The sequence below is a fragment of the Anabrus simplex genome, chromosome 2 (genome assembly GCF_040414725.1).
Source record: "Anabrus simplex isolate iqAnaSimp1 chromosome 2, ASM4041472v1, whole genome shotgun sequence".
Taxonomy (NCBI): domain Eukaryota; kingdom Metazoa; phylum Arthropoda; class Insecta; order Orthoptera; family Tettigoniidae; genus Anabrus; species Anabrus simplex.
This window is the reverse complement of record NC_090266.1, coordinates 712,291,033-712,318,103: the sequence shown is the minus strand read 5'-3', so window position 1 is coordinate 712,318,103 and position 27,071 is coordinate 712,291,033. Positions and strand designations below refer to the sequence as shown.

Genomic DNA, 27,071 nt, shown 5'->3' with positions numbered 1-27,071 from the left:
CTGAGCGTCATCTATGGGGCTGTTTGAATATGTCAGGGGTGGAGTACTTGCTGGTGAAACTGAGAAAGAACTGGAGGGAAACTGGAGTTCATTCAATTGCTTAGGCTGTTCTTGGAACAAAGTACCTGGCATGTGCAACAGGGCAGCTTCAGCTTGGTCAACTGCTTCAAATATTTTATTTATAACAGTATGTTGAGTTGCTGGCAGCATTTTTTGTGTTGCACGGTACATCGAGGAAAAAAAGAGATACAGATGGTCATCTGGAGGTTTCATATCATGCAGCTTTTGGTGTTCGGTTTCTCTCTCTCTCTCTCTCTCTCTCTCTCTCACATTGACCTATTTAGTAAGCTGCGCATGTCACGTTTTGCAATTTTCTTGTGTGATTGTTTCAAAATCTGCTTTTTGACAGCTGATACAGGAATATCTTTCTCAGAGTCGGCGCTATTTCCATTTCTGTCTAGCATCTTCAAGGTCAGTGTCGTCATTCTGCGTCTCGCCATCTTCGTCTGCGATTGCTGACTCCTTATCTTCAATGTCCTCATCAACATTTTCACATGGGACCTCTGACTTTTCATCATCGCTGTTGTGCAAATTGATGACTCGCTTCCTTTTAACCATATATGGCAATAAAAATTCCATATGTTTCTGGAATTTCCATTCCTTAAGGGTCTCAGCTGCAGCTCCACTTGTTAAGATATTTGCGTCGGCTACGAAGCGCATCTCTGTGACAGCTCCTTAATTTTGTCCAGATGGACTTAGCTTCATTAGCTGAAAAGATCATTTTCACTTATTCTGGTAAAGCGATGGATATTTCAACTTCGATGTCTAGTTGTACTTTCAACTTAATTTATTATTCTTTGTTAATATCTGGTAAGCTCCAATGTATTTAGGTTGCTGGATTGTCTTGTATTTCGTTTCCATATTTTCCTCTTGTTTACAGGTTTTTGGCCTCTGGAGACAGTTACAAAAATATTGCTTATAGCTATAGAAGATTGTTAATGAAGTATCAACCGCAATATGGAACGTCATGCAACCACTGTATTTACAGGAACCTACATCAGAAATGTGGGAGCTGATTGCCGTTGGATTTGAACATCGCTGGCATTTTCCACACTGCATTCGTGCGTTGGATGGGAAGCATATCATCATAAAGAACCCAGCAACAGGTGGTTCTTTGTTCTTCAATTACAAGCACTTTCTCAGTCATGCTAATGGCTGTAGTTGACTTCAACTATAAGTTTATAATAATTGATGTTGGTTCAATAAGAACATTTAGTGATAAAAGCATATCTTCAACTAGTGTCTTGGGCAAAAAAATGAACAAAACTTAAAAATATCACTTCCAGCACTGGTACCTAATTTTGAAGAACCATCGCCATACATTTTTGTTGGTGATGAGGCCTTCCCATTGTCTGAAAATTCAATGAGGCTGTATCCCAAACAAAGTGTAACCAGAAATTATGAAAATAAGATTTTCAATTACATGCTGTCATGAGGAAGGCAAACTGTTGAATGTTTTTTTGGCATACTGGCGTCCAAGTTCCATGTTTTCCGAAAACTGTTCGATATCAAAGTTGACAGTGTTGATAGTCATAAAGGCTATTGCATAATTTTCTGAGATACAACACTTTGCCTGATAATGTTGACGAGGACATTGTCAAAATGCTTGAGAACCAGTTGCATCCATCACCACACAACAAGAGGAGGAGTGCATCCAGTGCTTTTATAGTGAGACAGAAGTTTACCAATTATTTCAACATGGTAGGAAGCGTGCCGTGGCAGGCGGATAAAATTTCAAAAGGGAACTACTGACTTACTACGATGACAAGAAATTCAAGGTAACCTACATTGTTCCCCTTTTTCAGTCTTGTGTGCAATGTTAAAAATATACCTGGGGAAGCCAAATTATTGCCTGATGTGCTGGCATATTCTTCACATTATTTAATTTCTTTTTAAATTTGTATTACGAAAATGACATGTTGTTTTATTGTATTACGATTATTCGTTTTCTACACATATCTGATCCTAAAGTATTTTCTAAAAAATAATTTGTGAATAAATTGTTTTGATAGTACTTACCATTGTTAACATTCACGTCCTTGGCAATTTTGCTCCAAATATCTAGTTTTAAATTAGTCTTCACATAATCCATATGATTCACATTGTATAAAACAGGGTACGACCGCACGACTTCGAAAATTATCTCCTCCATGTCTCAACTACTCAACTAACTACATGACGTGTGTAGGAAACTGTGTTTCGAAGATTGTGCGTGGCAGGCGGAAGTAGGTGCAGAGCCGGTCTGCCCTGTCTTGTCAACTTGTGGTGGTGTAATGATTTGTGTGGATTACAAAAACCTGCTCGGCGCTGTGCTGCTTCACCTGCGTCCCAATGTGCGCCCGGCCTAAGGGTGGTATGGTAGAGCCTGCTGCAGAAATGCTAACCACTTAACAATGTGCCTAGGATTTTTCCCCCCATGTCTTTAGTTATTACGATTAGTGATACATTGTAAAACATTATACTTCTCATTTAAACAACTCATTTCTATAAAGAAGCTAAAATACAGATTTAAAATGTAACTGTAAAGTGATAGCATCATTTGTAGGTTGGTCAAATTGTTAAATATGTCTTCATACCTTTGAGATTTGAGCGGAATTTCACATTTCAGACCCATCAGTATCACAAAAAGATAACATTTGTGCATTGCTTATTTGTTTTTGTGAATGTCGTTTGTGATCAGTGAAAGGGTGCAGTGCCATAGTAGTGGTGTTTGCAGTAACTGTTAGCGTGTGTTAATTACTGTAGTAGTGCAAATGTTCAGTAGATAAAACTTCCTTGCCTACTATTTTCAATAGCAGTCTGCGTAGTTGAAAACTAAATGTTCATCTTCACTTAAACAGACAAGGAAGATGAATTCTGTAAATAGTACTTTGAACAGTGGAGATAATTTAAATTTGAACATAGGCTAGAATTAAATAAGGGCATCCTTGACTGAATTTAAATATTTGATATACCGAGCTCGATAGCTGCAGTCGCTTAAGTGCGGCCAGTATCCAGTAATCGGGAGATAGTGGGTTCGAACCCCACTGTCGGCAGCCCTGAAGATGGTTTTCCGTGGTTTCTCATTTTCACACCAGGCAAATGACGGGGCTGTACCTTAATTAAGGCCACGGCCGCTTCCTTCCACTTCCTAGGCCTATCCCATCGTCGCCATAAGACATATCTGTGTCGGTGCGACGTAAAACAAGTAGCAAAAAAATATATGTATATATATATTTGATAAGAATAGAAAAGTTGCAACAGAAAAGTGTACGCTAGGAGATTTAGTCCTTCACTTGTTACATGTGCTCCATTGAGAGAAAGCAGTTGGCTGTTCCTGACTTCAAGGAGCATGTCATCAACCACTTTGCAGAGTAGGAAAGGAGAGTGGATTTCGTCTACAATCAAGTCAGCTAAGGTATCATTACTGTACTGAAATTACCACCAGCAAGACCATAAGAAGGTGCGGCTCCATAGGATGTGGACTACGTAAGGATTTAGGAAACCACCCAGAGGGTAAAGATACTTGGTACCCGTAGGACATTCGCTTGACTAGAGTTTATTTAACAACATTAATAGACACCAACAAGTATAGAGTAGGTTAAATATTAACATAATTGAAGGTTACGTTGACACATACCCTAGAATAGTTCACAGGGGATCAGCCCACGTGGGATTAATATTTGACAGCTATCCCACTCTCTAATCAGTTTCATAATTTAATACCAGGAAATCTAACACACAGTTCACAATACCAGATTCAAACTCAGTCATAATTCATCTAATTAATTTACTTGAGGGGGAGCCAAAAATGCCCTTAAAATACAATACACTTAAAAGTTTCAGGCACCTTACAAACTTTCGTTAAGTAACGCCTCAAGGTGCCCAAGGCTTTTGAACAAGTTCAATACACTATTCAACATTTGCAATGGGCACAAACTCCCAAGAACTTCATTTAAAGCTGCTGAAAATGGACCAGTTTAGATTGAAAAGGTTCACACACAACTTTACGAAACATGTTTCTAAGATGTTAGATTACAAGCAGCTTGACTCATATAATACCTTAATCCAAAATTTAACACCAATCAAGTGGCTTATAAGCAATAATCATGTTCCTCCCATCATCCCTACGTCTGATCAAATACTTATGACCTTACCTCCCATACCCCTTGCGGTGCAGTGAAGCGCTCAAGTGACAGAGCAAGAAGCGAATGATCTAGCTCCAGCGAGCCAGAGCGGCCTCGCCGAGAGGGGCGATGACCCAAGGATTACGTCACGCAGAGCGACTCTCTCATAGGCTAGCCAAGAGAGGCGTGGCACTTCCGCTCGGGACATATGGAGGGAAACAAGGCGGGAGATAAGATCAGGACAGAGCGCTACCAGGGCGGAAGAATTCCTTTACCCTGGAGTCATGATTTAGGGATAGCTTTATTAAGAATTGCCCGAAGGCATGACACCAAAAGGGTCGAAATAACACCATTATAAATAGGAATGAGCAGAAAAGCTCATTAAAATACATATACCAAGTTTTTAAAAGGTGGGGGGGCATAAAATTCATGGCACAGTTACTGTACTTTTAAGTTTTTTTTTTTTTTGCTTTATTATATAATCTAATTTGTGCTACGTGATCATTCTGTCTTTGAAATAGATATCTATTCAGGCAGTGTCATCAGTTTATTATTATTATTATTATTATTATTATTATTATTATTATTATTATTATTATTATTATTATTATTATAGAAATGGTGCTGTTTCATCTAAAATATCGTGGAGCTGATCAGTGAAATCTGGGCTGGAAAGGGGGGGGGGGGTTGTGATGGTGGCACAGCCCTGCAAGAGTAAAACGTTACAAACTGCCTCTGCTCTTTAGCGAACAATGAATGGATATTGTCGTCGGCTGTACCTTGATCCGAGTATATATAACTTCTTCCTGCATACATTGACCAGTTCAACTCAGTTTATAGATGTGTTTGCGATGACTAAACAGACCAATACTGGCATAAATCATACGCCCGCACAAATCACACTGAATGAATGCAGGAGGGCAGGGTTGTGATTGACGGAGTTTTCTTGCTTGTCGCTTGGCCTCTTGATGTCTGAGGCGTTCTCTTTCAAACAAGTTGACAGCGGTAGATGTAGTGTTCTGCCACAGCAAACAATCCACAGTACATTCTTCCCATGTCTGTCTATTTATACCAGTTGTCTTCATGATGTGTTTCAGCTGGTCCTTGAAATGCTTAAGAGGGGCTCCATGAGGTCTACTGGCAGAGCAAAGTTCACCATGAAGAATTTGGTGGGGAAGGCTGGTATCATCCATGCGGTGAACATGGCCTAACCATCTCAGTCGATGAGCGATGATTGTTGCCTCAATGCTATTTAGCTGCGCTTTGTCGAGAACTGCTGTGTTGGTGCACATAGTCCTTCCCCTTAATATTCAAGATGTATCTCATTTTCTGTTGGTGGAAGCGCTCAAGTTTTTTTTTATATCACGGCGATAGTGTGTCCAAGTTTCACAGCCATACAGCAGCATGGAAATGACAACAGCTTTATACACCATGAGTTTGGTATGCAGTTTTAAGTCATTATTCATGAAGACTCTGTGCATTGACCGTCCGAATGCTGCATGACCCCAATTCTTTTATCAACGTCTTGTTCACAGGTACACCATTTAGGCAAGATACTTCCAAGATATGAAAAGTGCTCAACCTGGGGCCTGTTCCACGAACGAACTTTGCAACTTTTCAACTTTGCACTTTTCACTTTTCAATTCTTGCAAAGTGCAAAGTCTTTCTGTTCCACCATGATCTAGGTTGTACTTTTCAATTTCTTCACAAAGTGAAAAGTCTTTGAGAATGAGTGATCCGATCGAGTTTATTCCATAAGCAAACTTTATAGGCCTAATTTTCTATGATTTTAATGCTTTACTTTTCACGGCGAACTTGGCGGTATAATTGTCATACCGTTACAAGAAGCTGGCTGTGCTGGAAGTTGTCAAGGAGAAACGTGACATCCTTTTTTGACAACTTAAAAGATAACCTCTTAAATGATGATGCACATCAATGTTAACTAGAGTAGGCTACCTTCAACACATCCACACACAGAAGGAAATTCACCCTTCATTAGAAATCCCGTCGCTATATTAAGTGGATTATCAGGTCAACGTACTGTTAGGAAATATTACATTTACTATAACATCTACGACTTTGATAACAGTTCTGCAAATAATTGATTTTGATGTCCCATGCATTGCTGCTACACCGTGCAGCTAGGCACCATTTACTAACCAATGTATATAAGCATATAAGAATTTGTTCTTTTTTGGAAAGGAATTGACTTCTTTTTGTTGCATGTTTCTATAAATGACCGATCATTTCAAGAATATAGTAAACCTGTGTTGGGGTAATACGAAATCACTCACGAAATTACGTCGAAGTGAGGTTATGAAAATTAATCCTGTCTTTGTACATTCTCTTATTGGATTCTTCATCACTGTCCTCACTTGATGCTAACAAAAGCTCACGTCGTAACGTGTTTATATCACTAAACCAAATTCTACGCCAAGAAACTAGTGTACATACTTGTTAATTAACATATGAAAAGGGAATCATCTCTTTGCAAGATTTATGAAAACTTTTCACTTCATTTCTTTGTACTTTGTATTTCTGTACCACTGGAGGAACATAACAGGCTTGAAAAGTGAAAAGATTCCTAACTTTTCACTTTGCAAGCTAAATCTGAAAAGTGATGGTGGAACAAAATCTGAACTGAAAAGTGCAAAGTGAAAAGTTGCAAAGTTCGTTTGTGGAACAGGCCCCTGTTCCAGTGTTGTGCCTAAGATGGAGATACTGAACTCGGGAAGAGGCAGGTTGTGCAAGTACCTTCGTTTTTTTCGCATTAATGGCAAGACCAAAGCGATCACATGCAGTTTTAAAGCAGTTGACTGACTATTGTAGTTCTGCAGGTGTTAGAGCAGGAGATGCGGTGTCATCGGCATACTGCAGTTCTGTCACCCGGGTAAGCTGAGTACATCTTTGTTAGTAAAGTCTTGCCAGATTGAAAAGGCCTCCATCAAAACGAAATTTAATCTCCATGCCTAAGTTGTTTGCAGATGATTCATGCAGCATGGCAGCCATGTACAGTGCAAAGAGTCTAGGAGCAAGCACACAGCCGTGTTTCAATCCATTTGTGATTGGGAACAAATCCGATACTGAGTTACCGTGAAGAACCTGTCCAGACGTTCCATCGTGAAGAGCTTGTTCCAATTTCACATAACGTTTAGGACATCCAAAATGTCTCAATACTTTCCACATAGCAGATCTTGGTACTGAATCGAAGGCATTTTCCAGATTATAGAAAACTAAATACAGAGGCTACTGTTGCTCTCTCTATTTTTCCTGGAGTTGTCTAGCACAAAACAGTCTGGTTTCACTTAAGGCAGCAGTATCAATGTTCATTCTGACTGTCGCAGGCTCGAAATACCATTGAGTTGCGCCTTCACAGCCAGTCCGTCTGGCATGACCTCATCCACCTCCACGACCGATGAGAACCACAAAAAGGAGGTTGCTCCATCCGTTTTGCTGTTGGGCCAAAGACACAGATGATGGGTTCCAGTGTCATTTCCTACACTGAGGGGACCATCACCCCATCCAAAGGGGCTCATCCGCCTGAAGCCGTTGGCCCCTATGGGAGGTCGAGTTATTTACCGTCGCTCGACACTCGGCGTAATGAATATATAACACACAAACAACAAGAGACAGTTGCCATGCGGAGAAAACAGTGCTCATGAACATGGAATTTCTATGGAAGTGACATGAGTTTTGCTAACAACCAGTGCAAAAATATCCCACATACATTATTCACTTCATCAAAAAAGAACTATTCTGGGAATTATTTGAATCCAGTAGTATATATCTAAGGCTATTGTTGATGCAAGTGTAATGGACTAGTATAACTTCGAAACAATTCTGTAACCCATAGGTAAATAATGGAAATGTATGTATGTTGGGTATTCAGCCCGAAGGCTGGTTGGATCCTCAACAGGTTCACCATTAGCTGTAGATGGCCTAGGTGTCACTGAAGAGGCGTACTAGGGAAATGAGGAGTGAGGTAGTTTCCCTGTTGCTTTCCTCACTGAGCCAGAAGTTGCTATTGCACATCAGTCTGCCAAGCCCACTGAAATGCCTGCACCAACCAACCCTATGAGCAACATTTTCACACCATTCAGAGCAGGGACTGGCTGCATAAGGAATGGCATTACTAGCGTCACTCATACCTCAGCCAATTTCATATTGTCAAAGCCAAGGAAGAGACTGAGACAGGTCAATTTAAGTAACAAACCAGAAGACATAGCGCACTGTAAACACTACATCTTGCCAGCAAAGGCATATAATAGAAATATCTATTATTATTATTATTATTATTATTATTATTATTATTATTATTATTATTATTATTATTATTATTATTATTATTATGACTTGTGAGGTGTGGCTGTGAAGTTGTTTACAATTATTAGTATTATTATTTATGTAGTTATGTCTGGACTTTATTTGGTATAAATCATGATCGTATTATTTGTGAGGTTATGTCATAAAACATTTGCTGTAAATAAACTATTATTTAATGTAAGAACACGTAATTGACAGTATATAATTTATTATTACCTGTATATATGATGTATAAATCCACTGCAGTGTTGTGGAACACACTGTAATAGTCCAGAGGAACGCATCTTGCCACTGGAATTGTGTAGAAAAATCCTTTCATTGTAAATAGGCTATGGGAGACTCTTGAAATTACGAGAAAATATGTTGACATATTCTTCTAGAAGCCTGGCCAGGCAGTGTATATAAAGAGGCAGTCTTGAGGATTGAAGAGAGTTGTTGTTTAACCGGAGTTGTGAGTGAAAGTCGTTAATCAAGTATGTGAATTCATGTTGTGATTGGTAGTACGTTGACATGCTATTGTGGCAGTATTCTTCTTCTTCTTATTATTATTATTATTATTATTATTATTATTATTATTATTATTATTATTATTATTATTATTATTATTATTATTATTATTATTCGTAACAGTGTTTTGTTCAAGAGCACAGTAGTCAACTGTTCAAGATGGCAGTCTATTAGTGCATGTGTGTAGAATATGTATATATAATTTGTAAATAAAATAGTGTACACAACTGACAGCACCTCATGTGTGCGTCTTTGTGGTAACAACATTGTAAAATACTAGCTTAATTAAAATGTTTGTATAAAGTTAATATAGTGAGTTTCTCTCATCGGTTGGCTGGCAAGCACACCCAGCTTATCTGTCTCCCGTTGACTCATCACTCCCCGCTCTGTTGCATAGCAACAAGGACAGCATTTTGCTCATGACATAAGATAACAATTAAAATTAAGAAAATAAGCTCTTACCTTATGACTGCAGTTCTTGGAAATGTTCTCCTGCATCGACACATTTCTGGCATCATATTAGGAAACTCCGATTCACATGCACAAGTTCGTCTTCGGTAATTGAGGCTATTTCTCTTCGGATATGTTCTTTCAGTTTGTCCAATGTGAAAGCGTTTCTTGTATACACTTCATTTTTTAAGCTCCTCCATAAATAAAAGTCGCAAACAGTTAAATCTGGGGGCCGTGACGGCCATAAGTCCATACCAATAACACGGTCTTCAAAAATCTCCTCAACTAAGTTTAATGTGCCATTAGCTGTATGCACGGTGGCAGAGTCTTACTGAAAATATCCATTTCAACAGTCAGTGTCAGTCAGTTCATCAAAAAATGGTTTGAGTATTTATCCTTGTATCTATGTGCATTAATTTTGCCCTGAAAAGAAATAGGTTCTATCATTCTGTATCCATTCACTGCACACCATACTCCAATCTATTTGTCACGTAGAACAATTTCGTATATGCGATGGAGTTTTTCTATACTCCAATATCTGTTACTCTGCGTGGAAACATACCCATGTAAATGGAATCATACTACGTCATAGAACAATATTAAGCGTGGATCAATTATTTCATCATGAACGTTTTGCAACATCCAATTACTGAAACGTACTTGCTTATCATGATCAAGTGGATGCAGTTCATCTATCTTGTTACCTGGTATGGTATCAGTTTTAAAATTTTCGTAGCCCACCATGCTGAGCTCTTCAAAACCCCAGCTTCTTGTCCAAATTGTCTTAGGGACTTTGTAGGCGTTTGTTATAATCTTTCTGCGATTTCATTTACTTTTCCTCATTGAGTACACGTTTTTAAACACTTTCCTTCTTATCGAGTAACGAACCAGTTCGTCTCAATTTTTTTAAGAGTTCCCGCACGATCTCTCTAAATGGAGGGTGTACACCTGGAAATTATGTTACAAATCGCCTAATGACTTCCCTGCAAGACTGTTTTCACACAATTGTCGTACATAAATGCTGTTTCCTCTACCGTGTACGTATACGGAGGCATTATGAGAATTTACTCTGAAGTAACACTTATTACAAATTGCACACCGGGCGAGTTGGCCTTGTGGTTAGGGGCACACAGCTGTGAGCTTGCATCCGGGAGAGAGTGGGTTCGAACCCCACTGTCGGTAGCCCTGAAGGTGGTTTTCCGTGGTTTCCCATTTTCACACCAGGCAAATGCTGGGGCTGTACCTTAAGTCCACTTCCTTCCCACTCCTAGGCCTTTCCTATCCCTTCTTCATCATAAAACCTATCTGTATTGGTGCAACGTAAAGATGATTTTTTTAAAATGTACAAAATTGTGTTGATTATCCTTCTAGTCAATACTCAGCATTACATACAATTAAGAGATGAAATTCTAGATAGACATGTTTCGACCTGGCATATGGTCATCCTCAGTAAGATATATATAATAAACTAAAAACATTAGACACACAATATTAATTGCTTGTTAAAGAGTTTTTCCTTAAAAAACATTATTAAAATTTAAAATATGAGGTAGTAGTTGTTAAAACAGTTTTTGAGCTGGAGGCCTTTTTGTTGTCAGCCTGTGACTGAACACAATATTAAGTCAGCAGTGTAGAGATATCAGTTGAACTGCATCAGGGGCCAAGAATATCACAACAAAAAGGAATCCAGCTCAAAAACTGTTTTAACAACCACTACCTCATATGTTTCATTTTCATCATGATCTTTAACCCTTTCAAGGTCAGGTTTTCTAAACACTCACATACCCCACAATTTAGGTTTTTACAGGCACATAAATAAATACCTCTATAAATAGCAAAACACACTCATTGGACATTATATTCACGAAAATGGTCACAAAAATGGATAGAATACAGATGAATGAAATGAAAAACAATAATATCACACAGTTTACCTGCTTAAAAGTTTTTTTCATTCATTCCTCAAAGCATGGGGCAGGGCACAAACCAATATTCTTCTAAGCTGTGTTTATTTACATGACCCATTAATACTTATTGCTAAAAATAAATACATTTCTTCGACAGTAACATCAGTCCATTTTGACGCTCGGGATGTGGGAAAAATGACCTAATTATTCTCTACGTATTGCGAGTGATACAAGTTCGTTTCTATGACTATTTTTTCCACTAAGGTACTCGGAAAAATTATTTTGGTAATGTCTAGTTCTGAAGAGTTTTTAGTCAAAGATTGGTCCTGGATTCCAGCAAGATCAGGCTTATAGCCGAAATCAGTAGGTAAACATTATTACCCGTTTCTTTTTCCCAGACCCGGTGATACATTTCTTTTCTGCCTCTTCGCGGTAGCTGGTTGTAATTCTTCATCATTGTCACTTACACTTTCATCGACAACAGTTGAAACTTCGGGTACAATATTGTCAACACTTTCTAAATCTCTTTCACACAAATCTGAACCCTCACTTTCATCATTCATTAATATTTCAAACCCCTTTACATCACCTTTCAAAACTTCTGCATGCCTGCGAGCAGCCATGTTTATCAGATCGCATTGACTCGAGTGTGGTAGCGCTAGCTTCCGTAATATAGCCAATAGATGGCAGATACGACAAATTCTTCAATCATTCCTGAAAGTCAAAGAGAAGCGAAGATATGATGCTCGGAAGTTCGAAATGCAATATATTGCGCCGTAACTGCTGGGGCACTTCCCGCAAGACGCAATATATTGTGCCGTGACCCGGAAAGGTTTAAGGAAAAATGTTTCAACAAGCACTTCATATTGTGTGTTTAATGTTTTTAGTTTATTATACCGAGTGGTCCACCAGCCCCTTGCAATCCAGTTTTATGCATCCCTTCACATTTACTACAATTCTGAAAGACATCGGTCCGTCTCCCTAAACAGGTTTAATATACCAAAGTGTGTGTTTACAGGCTAGACAGCAGGAATCGTGAGCGCCACTATTAATAAATTATGGGTACCTCGAATGAACCCGTAAAACGAGTACAGATACGCAGTACACGTACGTTAAAACAGGAGGTGGATGCGCAGGCCGGGAGCACGGTACTGTATAGGCTGAGAAGTGGGCGCAGTAGGTTAAGTGTCGCAGTAGCTCACATGGCTAGTGCGTGGTAGGATGTGTGCTAGTTGACAGTGCTCAAGGGTTAGAAGGTTCAAGTCCCATGCAAGTATTTTTTAAAGCCAGATGCCTGGGATGTGGCAAGGTTGTATAATTAATACCAGTATTTTTCACAGACTAATTTATATTTGGCCCTGAAAAGGGCCGTTTGTACGGAGCTGGGTTGATAGAGGCTTGGAAACATGTGACAGGATTTCAGTTATCCATGTCGTTTAACGCTGCACCTGCTCGAACTGATGACTTCCATGGTCAATACAGAGCTGTGCACGATGTTGTAAGGATCGTCGGCCCGTTGCAACATCTGTGGCAAATCGGATCGGCATGCCTTGGTAATGAACTAAGGTGACAAGGACTGGCCGGCTCCTGTGCATACACCAGTTGTTTTACATGGCCCCATAAAAAAAATCCAGGGGCGTAAGATCAGGCAATCTGGTGGGCCAGGGGATAGGTCCACCCCTTCCTATCCATTTATCAGGATACCTCGCATGGAGATAGTTCCTGACGACCGCCGGATGCAGTGGAGCTCCATCATGTTGAAACCACATCCTGCAGCGGTCAAAGAGTGGCACATGTTCCAAAAACGGTGGTAGTTCATCTTGGAGAAACCGCAGATAGCGTTGGCTGGTTAGTTGGCCCTTGCAGAAATGGGGACCGATGAGGTGATCGCGCATGATTACACACCGTACATTCACGCCTCCCACTGTACCTGAAAAGCTGTCTGTCAAACGCAATGGGGATTATCCACACTCCAGTAATGCATATTATGGCCATTAACGGTTCCATTGTGGAATCCTGCTTCATCCATAAATAAGAGTCTCTAGAAATGCAGGATCTGTGTCCACATGCTGCAGGATCCATTGACAGAACACCACCCGGTGTCAAAATCATGACCATAGCGCCCCTGGTGTAAGTGCAGATGGTACGGGTGAAACCGGTGGGTATGCAATATCCGCATACCAGACACTCGGCTGATGTTCGTCTCCCGTGCAATGGCCCGTGTGCTCGTATGAGGGTTTTGCCGGATAGCTTCAAACACGACCTCTTCATTGTCGGCAGATGTCACGGGATGGTCTCGAACAGGCCATGTTCATCCCAGGGATGCAGTATCCCGCAGGCGTCTTTCCACACTGAAATGTCATGACCTTCGGTTGTCATCTATCTGGATAGCGTTCTTGGTACAAGTGTTGTGCCTGGTATGCATTCTGTCTAGCTTCTCCATAGATAAGTAACATATCCACATACTCGTCGCTGGAATACATCTCGAGGCAGTGAATGAACTGTGTTGTGAATTGCTTCAAAGGAGGGGAGTTTGTGCAGCTACATACTTACCTGCCATTGCATGTTATCATCATTCCAGTGTGGCATACTTTGCCCTACCTGTGGTCTTCGAAGCCTGGAACATGTATGACGTAGCTAAATGGCTACAGACCATCATCTCCTCATCCTCGTCCAACCCAGCACCATACCCAGTGCAGCGATACATACGGTCTTTTACAGGGTCAATTAAACAAATCAGTCCTTGGAAGCTATCAAGTATGCAACCTTACCACATCCCAGGCAACTGGCTGTTAAAAAAATTCTTATCTGGGATTCGAACCTCCTACCTCGAGCACTGTCCACTATCCTTATATCTCCCCGCCCGCTTGCCATGTGAGCTACTGCGACACTTGACCTACGGCGCCCACTTCCCAGCCTAAACTGGCCATAGACCATCATCTCCACATTCTCCTCCAACCCAGCACCATACCTAATGCAACAATACATACGATCTTTTACAGGGTCAGTTAAACAAATCAGTCCTTGGAAGCTATCAAGTATGCAATCTTACCACATCCCAGGCAACTGGCTGTTAAAAAAATTCTTATCTGGGATTCGAACCTCCTACCTCGAGCACTGTCCACTATCACATATCTCCCTGCCCACTTGCCATGTGAGCTACCGCGACACTTGACCTACGGCGCCCACTTCCCAGCCTATACAGTACCGTGCTCCCAGTCTCCAGACGTATATGTACTCGTTTTACAGGTTCATTCGAGGTACCCATAATGAATTAATAGTGGCGCTCATGATTCCTGCTGTTTTCTAGCCTGTAAACACACATCTCGTTATATTACCCCGGTTTAGGGAGATGGTCTCAGTTAGTTTACAAAAGGAGTATATTTGTTACCCCACCTATTCAATAAATTAATACCACGTTATGTGGTTACATAAACATAGTAATTCTAGAATTTCTTGCCCTACCTGTGGTCTACAAAGCTTGGAACATGTATGACATAGCTAACTGGCCACAGACCATCATCTCCTCATCCTCGTTTTTCAGAATTTTAGTAAATGTAAAGGGATGCATAAAACTGGATCGCAAGGGGCTGGTGGACCACCCGGTATATATTTTACCAAGGATGGCCCTATGCTGGGTCGAAACATGTCTATATAGAATTTATCTTTAATTGAATGTAATGAGTATTGACTAGGAAGATAATCGACACAATTTTGTACAATTTGTAATAAGTTCAACCGTCAATACGGATCTAACATGAGATTTATAGTCTGTAACCAAAGTAACACTTCACAACTCGAGAACAGTTGGAGCGACAGATCAACACTTAATACAGGTTCTAAGCACGGACCTGAACTACACAATGCGGACATTCCCATGCTGTCGCTGCGCTGTGTAATGGAAAGTGATGAGTCAATGGGAGGCAGATAAGCTTGGTGTGCCTGCCAGCCAACCGATGAGAAAAACTCACTGTATCTTACTTGTCAGTGTAAGGGCTTTTCATAAAAATATGCACAAACGTTTTTTACAGAATACAACTTCATAACCTCTAAAAAAAAGATCCAACTAATAAAATACAAAGAGACCTAAAAACTATAATTAAGAACATTTCATCTTTGTTTAATGACCTTGAAAAATCAAAAATGATTATTATGAATCCAAAGCTTCCCACAGCAAAAGCACTACCCAAGATCCATAAATCCAACATCCCCATAAGACCCATGATCAGTTTCAGAAATAGTCCGACCTATGAGGTATCTCGGTTCATTCACAAATTCTTCAAATCACACTCGTTTTCAAGCCAATACATCAGTAAAGAATTCCATAGAATTTTGCAATAAAATTAAACACTTTAATTTATCCAAACACCACACTCTTCATTCATTTGATATTACTAACATTTATGCTAATGTGCCCATTAATAACACCATACAATTGATCAAGAACAATCTTTCCAAATTCAGCAATTTAACTATAGGCGAAATAGATGAATTTATTCGGATTCTGAAGTTTACATTGAATAACAAATTCTTCGCTTTCGATAATGTCATTTACCAACAGATAGGTCTTCCCTTGGGATCACCAGCTTCAGGGATCCTTGCGGATATTTACATCGATCATTTAGAACATTCTCACGTTATTGGCAAGATTAACAGCATTCAACACTGGACACGCTTTGTAGGTCAGAAAACAACAAAGCCCTCAATTACCTAGACTTAACCATTATGCGCAACTGCAACAACACTTTATCCTTTAATATACAATATACAGGAAACCCACCTACACCATCAATACCATCCAATAAACTTCTGTGCACCCAGGCATACATAAGAAAGCAGCTTACAAATAGCAGGGTGCTCAGAGCATTAACTGTCCCTTTATCTCGCAAGAATTACAAAAAATAAATTAATACTATTTACAATATTGCAGAACACGATGGTTTCAGTAGAACCTTCATCAGCAGAATCATCAGTAGATACAAGAGCAGACCCAAGACTACCCTAGATAAAGATTCCACTCCTAAAGAAAAGTTTTCCACATTCACTTTCAAAAATAGTAGCATTTACCAAATATCTAATATTTTAAAAAACACAACATCAAAATATTGTTTAGAACCTCCCACACCAACTCCAAACTCTTCAATCCACGCACTGTCAATAATAACAATAACAACCTGCCAACTTGATTGATTGATTGATTGAACTTTCCCGATTTCGGCGGGAGACTCCCGATTTTTGACAGTTTTTCCCGCCTCCCGATTATTCTATTATTTCTCCTGCTTTTAGCTTATTTTTTGGTGAACTTCAAACATTTGTTTTCAAATCCCGCCATTTCAGCTTTTTTACGCCAGTGGCGTTCGCTCATTTGCAGCTTTCAAACGAAATATCAACGTTTATAAATGTGAGAAATGTGCGGTGTTTATTGAAACCTGAATATCGCGACGCGTATATCGATTGTCAATCTCTCAATCTCTCGTTCTCGTGTGCAATGTTCGTGTTCGTTCACATCAGTATTGTCAATTGTAGAGACTAGTCGCTCAGTATGGAGTCTTTTTTAGTAATAATGTAGTGACAGAATTTCAGTGATAACAACTAGTGACTTTTCTAGAGATTTTAGGAGCCATTTGGAGACAATTTTGACTAATTTTAACTTATCTGAACATAAATAACATAAGAGTTTTGTCTGTACATTGCTCATAATTTAAAAAGAATGATATTTCTCTACCGGTCATGACCATAGTATCAAGGAGAAATGCAAGTTTTAATTTTCCGTATTTTCTGTCTGTCTGTATAGTACGCGAACTTTTTCTTGAGCCCTAGTTCCCATTCAGCACTATGGAGTTCAGGGCTCAAGAAAAAGTTCGCGTACTATATGCTCATCACCAGAAAACGGCTGAAGAGAATTTAATAAAAATTGGTATATAAAGTCTGGGAATAAGTCGCTACAGTCTAGGCCATAAATAGTTTTATTCACGCTGAGTGAAATGGTAGTTTAGGGGAAGGCCTAAAATTTAATTCTCAAATATTTGTTATTATTGGCTCTGTAAATTAAAATTCTTTCAAGGTCCATCTATTCAATACAATGACATTTTATTGTGATTCAATCACATGTTAAATGGTACTAGTTTCGGCATCTATGTGCCATCATCAGCCTTAAGTACAAATTAAAAAATTATATACATATGCCTAAAACATCTAAAACACATTTTAACACATTATAAAATACATTACTGTAATGATACCTGAGATAAGTTAAAATTATGTTACAATTGATTGCTGTAATGTAAAATTCTTAAAATTCTGGCAATTCGTTATATAGTACAGTCTGTGTACATCCAGGATAATTGAATTTGTGCTTTTTTTTTTTTTTTTTTTTTTGCTGTCTATATGGGTGACACTCACTTGATATTAGGTGGTTCCAGGGAAGTTTAATTTGATCATGTAAGATTGTGATATAAATAGAGATGAATTTCCACTTCAATTTAAACCTGAAGAAGAAATAAGCTAAGTTAGACGTTGGAAGCAATGTATGGAAGTTACTAGAATCGTAAGAATCATTAAATGATGATTGAGTCACCTTGAACAGCATATTGAATGTGTTTGTTTCACAGGCGGAGCCGGACGATGTGTGTGTGTGATAGCAGTAAAGGAGGCGAGGGGAAGGAAGGAGGCGGGGCACCTGCGGGGGAATGGAACTATTTTTCGATAGTTTAGTATTTTTAAGCCAATTGATTAATAAAAGATCAAAAAGGATATTGGGTTTCTTGTAAATTTCGTTTAAATTATAATTGGGGTTGAAGTATTGATCACAGTCAAACAGGACATAACTTTATGATTAGATATTCAGAACATGTTAAGGCGATGAGGCACAATAAGTTTTCCGTCATGGGTCAACATATGCATGACACTAATCACAAATTTACCGACATCGAACAAGATATGGAAGTTCTCCAAACGGCAAATAATGGGCCCATCATGAATATTATCGAAAGTTGTTACATTAACTGTGCTTTCAACTCAACAAGATGATCCTTCTCTATTATTATTATTATTATTATTATTATGATTATTATTATTATTGTACCGGGCGGTACACCTCCACTCCGCTAATTTAAAATGTGCGCCAGTTGAAACTCCTCTGCTGGAGGAAGTCTGAACTTTATCCACGCTATTAATTCTCTACTTTCTCAGAAGATGTCGCCACGTGGAAAATTTTGAGTTTTTGAACTGTGTCATTTTTGATGTGGTTTTGTTTCACTTGAAGTAAGAAGTGTGAACTTTCTCTTCTAGAGGACACTACTGAAGATCAACAATAGTGCAACCTAGTGCGGAGTCAAAGAACTATTTTGTTGGAGAAAGTTTTATTTCAAATGTTTGTTCTTTGCTAAATTTCTTTCAGTCATTGGTTAAGTTGGCAATATTAACCCCTTCTTTCCCCTTGTTTTAAATCTAGCCTATCCCAAATTTCTTGAATTAATTTTCCACCAATTATGTGTTTCTTCTTAGTATTGTGTAGGGGGTTTATTGATCTACCAATAAAATCATCGCGGGAGGGTGTTTTCATTCCCCTAACGCCTAGAACCTTCTGCGAGAGTATTTAAACTGCTGATTTTAGGGTCTCCGGGCCACTTCTGTTCCATCTTTCAGTGTATAAAGTACATAGCAGGAGGCGGGAAGCGCCTCTTTCCTCGGCAGCGGTCATCAATAAGGTAATGGCCGATTAATAAATTCTTTCTTTGCTAGCTCAGCAGTTTAACTCTCGGGGCGGGTGCGAAGCGTTCCTCCATGTAACCTTTTCCTAAAATGTAACGATCTTTTCTTCTATTCTCTTTTAAGCTGCATATTGAGATAGAGAGTGCTAACCCTCTCGAGCTCCCACTCACATTGTCTTGAGGTGAACTTATTTTCTCAACCTATTCTTCGTTAATGTAAAACAAATTGCTCTTTTCTAAAGTCACCTCGGTAGTATGGGATTAGCCCTTGCATTAGTGGCCTAGAGCCAGATTAGGTTTTTAAAAACAAGTGTATTAGGAGTGCAAGATCGCCTCCTCTCAAATTGTTATTTTAGAGGTCATGTAATTGCCCATTTTTATTTAATAGACCTCAGTAGGTTGGGTATTTTACCCCTGTGTCTATGTTCAGTGAGGACAACTTGAAGGTGGAGTTTGGTGTGGCCTGGGAGAGGCTTAAACTTTGAGAGCGAGTGGCTCTTTTGAAAATTGAGTGTTGTATGCCTCGTGGAGGCTTTTCTGTGTAATTTGGAGCAAGGGCTCCTAGGTATGAATGGGGTTTTCTGCCCCTCTGTTAAAACTCGTGTTTGGGGTAAAACTGAGCTGATTGCCCAAGCAGTGTAAAATCAGGGCGCGAAGCCCAATTCCTGTAAATATTGTAACTACCCTTTTTGATTTGCTACTTTGTACCCGCCATGCTTGTTATTTCCTTGTTTTTGAAAAGAAAATATAACCTTGTTAAATTTTAAATTAATTTTGCTTTCGTAGCTGGAGACCTATTCACACCCGCACCTTCTTTCACCTCTACCTACCACGGAAAACTCCGTAACAAGTGGTAGCAGAGCGTGGTTGAATGGGTCTCAATTTAGCCCCTTTTGACGGCTAAACATTGTTTGTTCCGAACTCTAACTATTTTCCCAGTTGCTGGAATTTTTTGAGTTTTTCAAAATTGTTCTGTCACCATGCCCGGCCCTCGCGATGTTCTCCATCTTAACTATTTGCGCAAGGAGGAGTTGATCTATGAATTGACTATTAGAAATGTACAATCTGGAGGCACGGTTGCAGTAGACACAAACAAGCTTAGAGAGTCCCTAGATTTGCCCATTTCCATCCCCAATTTGGGAGAGAAAGAAATTGACGACTCTCTTTCCACGATCACGGAGAATATTACTGGGCTAGCTTCTGTAGTTAGTTTTTTTGATGAAAATGATCCTTCTCCTAATCAAATTAAGCGTGTGCAAGCTAGGCTATATCATTTTTCGAATAGGGTTAACGATCTGTTGTCTCTAAAGTTGAATGACGTTCAGAAGAAGGAAGCTAGTACGCTGCTTGAAAATATGTCTGAATTATCTAGCAAGGTCACTCAATTGTTAACAGGGGAGGTTCCTCCCAAAAGCGATCTACCCACCACAGTGAATGCAGGTAGTGAGGAAGCGCCTCCCAAGGGAGAAGTTAATAGGATAACCGTTGCTGCTCAAACTATCCCTGCCCCATTGGACAACGAATCTGAACGTCGTGCATCATTGAGTAACATCCGTTCTGAATTAACTTCCTTGCCATTGAAACCTTTACCTACTATGTCACCCGGGTTTAGCAGCTTGCCTCATCCATTGGCAATGTTGCTCAGAGGTATCTCTAAGTTTTCCGTTAATACCACCAGTGATGTAATTTCTTTTTTAAGATTTCTAGTTGAATTTCAGGATCATGCCCTTGTGTTTTCTCTTTCTCCATGTCAAATTTTGCAAATTATCTATCCGTATGCTATTGGTATTCTCTCAGATAAAATCGTAAGAGCCATTGCCGAGCAATCATCTATTGAGGATTTCCATGCCCATTTGCTAGCTAACTTCATCCCGGCTAGGGCCAGGTCCTCCCTTATTCAGAAGTACTATTACCGTGTACAACGCCTGGATGAAAACTTGGCTGATTTCATACAGGACATTAAGTTTTATACTAGGGTGTTTGCTCTTCATTTCCCTGAGGATCAGATTGTACAAGCTATTGTGGAAGGGATTTCACCACCCTACAGGTCATATTTGTGTTTCGCGGCGTGCCCGCAAACTTTCTCTGAACTTGAAGCATTGGCCGTCTCAGCGGAAGGAGTTAGATACGCCGATTCTTTGCGTGTCGCGAAAGAACCCCCGCCTTCCTTTAGTAATACTCGGCCTCCACCTCGCCGACCAGTCAATCCCCGTAAATGTTATGCTTGCGGGTCGCCTGACCATCTGCGCAACAAGTGTCCACTGATCAAGTCAAGAGGGACAAGGAATGGAGCCGGGTCATCACAAGGCTGTTTTAAATGTGGGGCTTTCTCACATATCGCCAAGAATTGTCCCAATTCGAATAGCACCCCCTCCTGCTCAACTTCTGGTGCAAATTCCACCTATGCCAATAATAAAAAGTGACTAGTGGCTTCGGCTGAGTCGACTAATCCATCTTCCCGAGACTCAGCCCCGGGTAAACAGGTTGTAAATTCAGGGAACGAGCAATTTTCAAATTCATCTTTTGAAGGTCCCAAAGAGTGTCTTAGGATTGCGGCGGATTCCCCCGCACCGGTCCCCTTTCTCAAAATTGAGTTAAATAACGAGCCTATAACAGCTCTCTTAGATTCAGGTGGTGTTTGTTCTATTATTTCGGCTGATTGGTATTCAAAATTGAAATCTGTTTGTAAGCTTTCTAACTATTGTTTGTCGGCGATCCAATACGTTTCGGCTAATTCCTCTCCATTAGAAATTCTCGGTTCCTTATATGTCAAAATTCGTATTTTTCAATTCACATGGAAAGTTAAATTGTTTGTGGCCAAGCATTTGTCTTGCCCCATTATATTGGGAGCGGACTTTATTTCTCACACTGGTCTTGTGCTCGATCTTCAGAGTAGGTCTTTCACTTTCAAATTTGCCTCTAATTGTAATATCCCTCTATTAAAGTGTAATTCTGCATCATGTTCTTCTATTTCGCCTACCCAGGATGAGATGTTGTTAGACCTTAGACATCTACCTGAGGAGCAGGCTGATAGTATTCGCAAATTGTGTCAGTCGTTTCCCGAGGTGTTCTCTGATACTCTTGGTGTTACTGACCTGATCGAATACAAAATTGAGGTCACTGATTCGATTCCTGTCCGTTTTCCACCGTATAGGCTATCTCCACCTAAAATGAAGGCTCTAAAAGAAATCATCGATCAGATGTTGAAGGACGGTATTATTAGGCCCTCTAAGTCAGCGTATTCTTCGCCTATTTTTTTAGTCCCGAAACCCCAAGGAGGCTTCAGGCCTGTCATTGATTACAGGGCTCTCAATCGGAAGGTGGTGTTACAATCTGTGCCCCTTCCCGACCTTCATTCTTGTTTTTCATGGTTTCGTAAGGCCAAGTTCTTTACTATCTTGGACTTGAATCAGGCCTATAATCAAATTCCCCTTGCCGAAGAGTCTAAACACCTTACAGCGTTTGCCACGGACTGGAATTTATACGAATACAACCGCGTGCCTTTCGGGCTCCCCACGGGAGCAGCTGTACTCACTAGGCTACTAGATAGGGTCTTCTCCGACATCAAATTTGAGTACTTATAACACTACTTGGACGATGTCGTCGTATTTTCAGAGACTTTTGAAGAGTATCTAGATCATCTGCGAGAAGTTCTCGATCGCCTTCGTAAGGCTGGGTTAACTGTTAAGTTGTCCAAGGTTGCCTTTGCTAAGCCCTCTATGTCTTTCCTAGGGCATATTGTGTCACCTGATGGTGTAGCAGTCGATCATTCTAGAACACAGGCCATCCGTGATTTTAAACCTCCCAAGGACATTAAAGGTATCGCCAGGTTCATTGGTATGGTAAATTTCTTCAGGAAGTTTATTCCTAACTTCGCTAATAGAGCGGCGCCCTTAAACCTTCTTCGTAGGAAAGGCATCAAATTCGAGTGGGGACCTTCTCAACAAGCCGCTTTTGTAGACCTTAAATTAGCTCTTTGTAATGCCCCTGTACTTGCTATGCCTGATTTCTCGAAGAAATTCATTGTCCAAACCGACGCATCGTCGTCAGCGGTAGCTGCAGTCCTTCTTCAAGAGACTGAACTAGGGAGGCGCCCCATCGCCTATGCGTCTAGGACATTGTCGGCTCAAGAAGCCAAGTATTCCATCTATGAGCTCGAAGGTTTGGCAGTCTTATTCGCCTTAGAGAAGTTCCGTCTCTATCTGGAACATGTCAAATTCGACCTGGAGACAGATAATCAAGCCTTAAGCTGGGTCTTAGGTAGGCCGCGTCGTACTGGTCGTATAGCCCGCTGGGCCATCCGTATTTCTGCCTTCCAGTTTGATGTTAGACATATCAGAGGTACCGAAAATGTTGTTGCTGATGGACTCAGCCGTATGTTTTCTAACGACGTCGAGACCCACGAACCGGTCGACAGTTCATCACCTTCCGAGTCCATACTATCTAAGGTTAATGCCATCCTAACAGATGCTCCCATGCTCTTTAGGGATATCGAGAAATACCAACGTGAAGATCCGACGCTGGCTCCGATAATGGAAACCCTTTCTTCTGGGGAACATGTTGTCCCTTATGTTCTGAGGAATGGTGTTCTATGTTGCCCTTCGAGGCATGATAAGATGATGAAAGTTGTTGTTCCAGCGGTTCTTGTACCTATGATCTTCAAGTATTATCATGAGACCCCATTAGGAGGGCATCTTGGTATCTTTAAAACTCGTGAAAAGATTCGTGAAATGTTCATCTGGAAAGGTATGGACGGTGAAATCCGTGAACTAGTAAAGGCTTGTAAATCCTGTTTGCTTAGTAAACCGACCATGTCCACCAAGGTAGGCCTCTTGTCTTCTCAGCAAGCGTCGCGCCCCATGGAACGCCTGTATATTGATTATGTAGGACCATTCCCCCAGTCAAAGGGTAATGCCAACAAGTTCATCCTTGTGTGTGTAGATGGTTTTACCAGATTTTCTTGGTTATTTCCGACTAAGCTGGCTACCGCTCAGTCTACCATTACTTGCTTAAATTCTATTTTTCCTTCTTTTGGTCCGTGCCAATATATTGTATCTGATAATGCTAAGGCTTTTACATCTAACTTATTTTGTAAATTCTGTTTTGACTTATCCATCTCTCATGTAACTACTTCTGCTTATTACCCTCAACCATCTCTGGCTGAACGGGTTAATCGTAATCTCAGGTCCGCACTTATTGCCTATCATCATGAAGATCATTCCAGGTGGGACACGTCCCTGCATTGGTTAGCTTTTGCTTTGAATTCGGCGGTTCATGAATCTCATAAGTTCACTCCAGCTTCCTTGATGTTCAAGTTTGTTCCCAACACGCCGCTCTCTAACCTTTGGTCTCTGAGTGACATTCTACCCGAGACAATAGATCCGGATAATATTAAAGATCTTTGGAAGAAGGCTAAAGCCAATCTTAAGGTATCTCATGAAAAGGTTAGGGAAAAGTATGATCGTGGACGGAGACCCACCACTTTGAAGGTAGGTGACCAGGTGATGGTCAAGAATTTTGTTCCCGCGGGCAAGCTTGCCCCCAGATTTCATGGGCCATGCATCATTCTCGATTTTCTTACTCCGGTTACATTGTTAGTAAGCAATCCAGCCACCGAGAGGATATTTAGGGTTCACCTGTCCCAGGTGAAACCGGTGTAAATTTTGTGTCAACTTGCTTCATATAATTTGATAGGAATATGAAGGTTATATATTTTTTTTTTGAGTTCCACTCTTAAGGCATTCTGCTCCTTCTATTTTATTTTATATGTAAGCATTTCTGTGAAACCTCCCCCGATTTGTTAAACTGCCATCCTGTCCTTGCCACGGCCATTACCACGCTCCCGTCTCCTGCTCCACTACACACAGTGGCTGGCTTAGATGAAATGCCATGGATATCTGCACGCCGCTGGCCCCTCAATCTCTCTACATGCCTGTGCCCTCAAAAGAAACATGATGGTCCAACACAATTCTGCCGCCTAGCTTTAATGTTTCAGTGCCCCCGCAGCCGCGCGGCGCCGCGCCGCAACTGGGTTTGAGGAAGGGCCCCCTCGGCCCCAGCGAGGACGACATGTGCACGGCGAGCCGGAGCTCTCCTCCCGGCCAAGGCTGATGTGCGGCGCACGACCTGCTACTTGCCCGCAGCCTGTATATGTTCACCGCGGGCGCGGCGTGTTTCAACACCTCTGCTCCCCTCATAGTGCAGGCGAGCGGTATCTCAGGGTACTTGAGGGGTCCGAGCGGCCTCCTTTGGACGCAAGCTGCAACGGCCGGTCTGGCCATCCAACTTCATCAACCTCAACTACATGGACAGTTACGATAAGCAATGACTACACTCGGGAATTCAACAGCAATATTTGGTGGACATTGCAAAATTTTTCATCACTTTTAAGTATTAAAAGTTTATCCTCAGAATTCTACTTCTACAAACTTAAAAACTATTCTTCATCTGCAACAACAAATTTTGAAACTAAATCAAACCCAATTAAGAAAATCTTATAAATTTTTTTGGCAATTAATCTCCATATCCACATCAAAACTTGGACCTTGTTTTCAAACAATTTCATGTGTCACCCCGGGAGGAACTTTTGGGGGGGGGAGGTCTGTACCAGGCGGTACACCTCCACTCCGCTAATTTAAAATGTGCGCCAGTTGAAACTCCTCTGCTGGAGGAAGTCTGAACTTTATCTACGCTATTAATTCTCTACTTTCTCAGAAGATGTCACCACGTGGAAAATTTTGAGTTTTTGAACTGTGTCATTTTTGATGTGGTTTTGTTTCACTTGAAGTAAGAAGTGTGAACTTTCTCTTCTAGAGGACACTACTGAAGATCAACAATAGTGCAACCTAGTGCGGAGTCAAAGAACTATTTTGTTGGAGAAATTTTTATTTCAAATGTTTGTTCTTTGCTAAATTTCTTTCAGTCATTGGTTAAGTTGGCAATATTAACCCCTTCTTTCCCCTTGTTTTAAATCTAGCCTATCCCGAATTTCTTGAATTAATTTTCCACCAATTATGTGTTTCTTCTTAGTATTGTGTAGGGGGTTTATTGATCTACCAATAAAATCATCGCGGGAGGGTGTTTTCATTCCCCTAACGCCTAGAACCTTCTGCGAGAGTATTTAAACTGCTGATTTTAGGGTCTCCGGGCCACTTCTGTTCCATCTTTCAGTGTATAAAGTACATAGCAGGAGGCGGGAAGCGCCTCTTTCCTCGGCAGCGGTCATCAATAAGGTAATGGCCGATTAATAAATTCTTTCTTTGCTAGCTCAGCAGTTTAACTCTCGGGGCAGGTGCGAAGCGTTCCTCCATGTAACCTTTTCCTAAAATGTAACGATCTTTTCTTCTATTCTCTTTTAAGCTGCATATTGGGATAGAGAGTGCTAACCCTCTCGAGCTCCCACTCACATTGTCTTGAGGTGAACTTATTTTCTCAACCTATTCTTCGTTAATGTAAAACAAATTGCTCTTTTCTAAAGTCACCTCGGTAGTATGGGATTAGCCCTTGCATTAGTGGCCTAGAGCCAGATTAGGTTTTTAAAAACAAGTGTATTAGGAGTGCAAGATCGCCTCCTCTCAAATTGTTATTTTAGAGGTCATGTAATTGCCCATTTTTATTTAATAGACCTCAGTAGGTTGGGTATTTTACCCCTGTGTCTATGTCCAGTGAGGACAACTTGAAGGTGGAGTTTGGTGTGGCCTGGGAGAGGCTTAAACTTTGAGAGCGAGTGGCTCTTTTGAAAATTGAGTGTTGTATGCCTCGTGGAGGCTTTTCTGTGTAATTTGGAGCAAGGGCTCCTAGGTATGAATGGGGTTTTCTGCCCCTCTGTTAAAACTCGTGTTTGGGGTAAAACTGAGCTGATTGCCTAAGCAGTGTAAAATCAGGGCGCGAAGCCCAATTCCTGTAAATATTGTAACTACCCTTTTTGATTTGCTACTTTGTACCCGCCATGCTTGTTATTTCCTTGTTTTTGAAAAGAAAATATAACCTTGTTAAATTTTAAATTA

General features: G+C 40.5%; 1 protein-coding gene across 4 annotated transcripts in view; it reads left to right on the top strand.

Annotated features, from left to right (window-relative positions):
• LOC136864397 (vacuolar ATPase assembly integral membrane protein VMA21 homolog) overlaps positions 1 to 27,071 on the top strand; it is a 110,454-nt gene that overhangs the window by 60,627 nt on the left and 22,756 nt on the right. The window contains exons 4-5 of one of the 4 annotated variants that reach the window (XR_010859303.2): positions 5,264 to 5,606; positions 5,702 to 8,372. The exons of 1 other annotated variant lie outside the window; for it this stretch is intronic. The gene's annotated coding sequence lies outside the window, so the exon portion shown is untranslated. Of the gene's footprint in view, positions 1 to 940; positions 2,053 to 5,263; positions 5,607 to 5,701; positions 8,373 to 27,071 lie in introns of those variants that run through there. 2 more of the 4 variants (XR_010859302.2, XM_067141338.2) reach the window with 2 other exon arrangements.